This window comes from Pezoporus occidentalis, unplaced genomic scaffold, assembly GCF_034315485.1.
Source record: "Pezoporus occidentalis ecotype Australia unplaced genomic scaffold, CSIRO_AGI_Poc_V1 ctg68, whole genome shotgun sequence".
NCBI classification, from domain to species: Eukaryota; Metazoa; Chordata; class Aves; order Psittaciformes; family Psittacidae; genus Pezoporus; species Pezoporus occidentalis.
The window spans coordinates 5,209,278-5,213,199 of record NW_026916030.1 but is presented as its reverse complement, the minus strand read 5'-3'; positions in this window follow the sequence as shown (position 1 = coordinate 5,213,199).

Below are 3,922 nucleotides of genomic sequence, written 5' to 3'. Positions count from 1 at the left end.
GCCAGGCTTTGTGGAATTCGTAATGGATTAAGTGGCTCTGAAGGACGTGGGGGGGTTTGGTGGTACCTTGGTGGGAAGTTGAGGAGCAAGGGGACATCGCCCTGCATGGTGCTGGGCCAGAAGGGTGAGCGTGGCGATGGGGATGGGTTAAGAGGACTTGATCCTTTTCCTTTTGTCTTCATTTTGGTGTGTTTGAAGAGCAGAGCTGGGGCTTGTTGAAACGGGAAGGACAAGGGGGAATATCTTCGGATGGTGCTGCAGGACAGGCTGGGCGAGTGGGTTCCTCTCCCCATCCATCGTGCCTAGGTGGGTTGTGGGTGCCTCCATCCCTATGGCTCAGCCAGGATGCAGGGATGGCTCAGTGGGGGACACGTGCTGCAAAACTACAGTGAAAGCAGGGGGGAAAGAAAGCAAACACTTTCTGACCCTTGCAAACACCTAGGATGTGCTTCTGCTGTGATGAGGATGGGGAAGGACTCGCATTGGAATGTCCCCATGGTGAGTATCCTCAGGCTGAGAGCAGAGATGCTCTGTGGGACTGGGAGTGATGCACCCTGCGGTGCCCAGGACACAGTCACAGGGAACCAGTCCCCCCCATCCCATTTTCCAGCACATTTAGGGAGCAAAAGCAGCGTTGCCACCAGAAAGGGGAACGTTTCTGGAGCCTGCAGGGGACAGCCAGGCCTCGTGGCCATTTGGGGACATTCAGGAGTGCCCTGCCTGCCCTGCTGCTGAGCCTGTGAGCGTGACAAGCTCTGACATCACAGCTGGGAAAATAACATGTTATTTTCCCAGCTTGGATGTGACTTTCCCTGCTATTACCGGCAGCGACCATCTTGGGAGGAGGCAGCAGCACAGGGCTGTCAGGTGAGGGGAGAGAAATGGGCTTCTGGGCTGGTGGAGCCTGTCCAACCCCTGTGGGGTGTGCAGATGCAGCGTGGGGCCGCCCCATTCCCTACATCCTATTGCTTATGGCAGCAAGTCCTTGCTGAAAGCGCGGCTTCATGTGAGGGTCCCACATGAGCTGCATCCCAGAGCCCTGCAGCAGCTGTGATGGTCAATGGGGATGTGGTGCTCAGCCCACATTGAGCCAGCACTGTTCATCCCACAGCAGTCTTCTTCCAGGTAAAGGAAAGGGCTTGAAACCTCATCAGGAGCCATCTTCTGGGGGGTATCATCTAAAAAAGCAAGATGGGAACATTGCTGCCACCCTTCAGGATACCGCGCTGGTCCATGGGACCTCCACTACCCACCCTCAGCAGCAACAAGGCTGGGCCATGCCAGAGGGCTCAGCTGGCAAAGTGGAGTTTGAAATAACTTGGTGCAATGAGGAGATGGTGTCTTTTTCTTAGGGAAAAAAACCCAATCAAACAAGAAAGTGTCACAGCAGGAGCTTCCTATGTCCCAGTGCTTGAGAAATGCCAGCTGTGCTCGGGGAGGGCTCATCGGACCAAGGCCACCTCGCCCTGGGGTGCTCAAATCCATGTAACTTCAAGGTTTCAAACTGGCTCCAGCACTTGTGCTGCAACACTGTGGAGCCCAGACCTGAGGGTCCTTGGTTGTCCAAGCCTTGCTGCACCCACTGGGGTGTGCAATGAGGTTTTTGGCTGAGGACTGAGGATGCTGTGTACTGTGGCATCCAGCTTCTTGGGCAGCACAAGGGGTGCTCTTGCTGGTGGTGATGGACATGGCTGTGGTCAGCCCTGGAGGAGCCGCATGTGTTGGCTTCTAGTGAGGCTGAAAACACATTGTGCTGGTAAAGCAGAGCTCAGTGTGTTGGAAAAGCCGAGTCAAACCCAGCGTGAGGAAATAAAACCTCTTGAAAGACATGGGCTCATAGGATAGAGGAGATCCAGCACATAGCCTGCCCTTTCCCCTTGGTGCAGCAACCAGGGGCTGCAGCAAGGGGATGCAGTGAGTTCAACACCACTTCTTTAATTACTCCTTTAATTACCATCAGCCCTTCCAGGTCTCAGGATTTGGTGGCTTCTCATTATCCCCCTTGCATGTTCCCAGCATCCTTCCACCCCTGGTGCATACTGGGGAGGTATTTCAGGGGCTGCCAGTCTCATGTTGCAGCAGGAGGTGAGCAGCATGGTGTGAGAAGCTCCTGAACTGCCTGGTAACACCCTTCCAGAGGTATTTTGGGGTAATATAGTGGGTTTTCAAGGCGGCAGGCTTGTTTCTGCAACACCCAGCTTTAAAAGCAGTGAGTGTGGGCTCTCCATCCCCAGGGCAAAGCATCCCCTGGGAAGGGACCTGCATCACTGCTGGGCTTCGAAGTTCTTCCCTGCATCCCCAGTAAGCATCACCCAAGCTCCAGCCTGCCCCAAGGCAGCCCCTGGTGCTGGGGGGTCCCTTGGGGATGCCCTTGGGAAGCTGCACCTCCTCTTTACACCATGGGCCATGCTATGGGGCTGCTCTGCCGCCCTCCCAGGCTGTGGGGAAGGGCTCATTCGGGGTCGCAGCAATCGATATCTCATCTGCAGGCTCTCCTAGCGGAAGTGATGGTATATTGGAACATGGTAATGGGTCTTGTCTAGTGGAAAAGGCTAATCTTCCCCAGCTGTACAGGATCTCCGCAGGTGTCCTCCGGCTCTGCCCGCTGCCACCAGCCCTGCAGCCAGCCAAGGAGCACACACGCTGCTTTAAAGCTGCAGCGCTCCAATTTATCCTGGTCCCAGTGAGGGAGAGCTGCCTCCAGCGCAGCCCCATGGGGTGCAGAGCCATGGCTGGGGCATCCCGGTGAAGGACTGGCCCTCAGGGTGGCATCGTGCAGCTCACATTTGCTGGCTCAAAGCGGATAAGGTGATGTGGTCTCCAGCCGGGCTCACACAGGGATGGCATTTCCCCAGGGAGAGGAGGAGGATGTGAGGATGATGGCAGGAGGGATGTGGGCCCCCTTGAGTGCCACCTGCAAGCGTAGGTGGGAGACATGGATGTACCATAGGGAAAAGCAGGGGTGAAAGCTTCTTGCTGTTAATTTGGCTTCTTTAGCAATGCACTTGCTGCTCCATGGGGCTCACCACGTGGGGCTTGGTCCTTTTTGCCCATCCCTAGGGATTGCAGAGGCAGATCTCCCCTTCCTGGATGGCTCTTGCACCCAGTTGGGCTTTGTACAATCCCAGGGTCCTGGTTTCTCTAAGCTCACCAGTCAATGCTGGCTACTGCAGCCTGCTGCATCACTATGGCAAAACCAATATCCCTGTTTCTCTGGAGGTTCAGGTAATAACTGGGTTTAAGGGTTAATGTGCATGTGGGGATGAGCACAAGCATTGCCAAGAACAACTCAGAACAATGCACAGGTTTGGGCAGCGCATCCTGGGGGGGATCAGGTGTGGTCATGGTGTTTGGAGCCCCTGGATGTGGTCTGCAAAATGGGGGGCTCTGGGGTGCCCATCAGAGGCTGAGATCCCATCTGATCCCACCATCTGATCCCATGGTTGGGCCAAAGATCGCACTGACCTTGTCCAGTGCAGTGATTTTTTCCTGCAAAGGGCAGTAAGAATAGATGGAGTTTAAGAGAAAATTCCCAGGGGAACAGAGCAGCTGTGGGGCTGCTGAGTTTTTTGCTTAAACTTTACTTTATTAGGCAAAGAAAGGGTCCATGTAAGCAAAAGTGATGATGCTTTGCAGGAGGGAAGCAGGGAGGTCTTGTGTGGCTGTGCCCTGTGGGACTGTGTCCCCATTACATCCCCTCCTGGGGCTCCATCCCTCCCGGATGAGAGACAGAAGATGCTCTTGTGCTGCCCAATACAATGTAGTGCAGGTGGTGGTCCTGGATGGAGTCCCCTCGACAGGGACACTGGTAGTGATGGTGCACTCACGGGAACACTACGGAATCCTCTTGATGAGCATCTGTCTCCCCTTTTCCTTCAGAGACGTGGCTCCAAGCACTTCATGGGAGCAGGGAAGGTGCCCT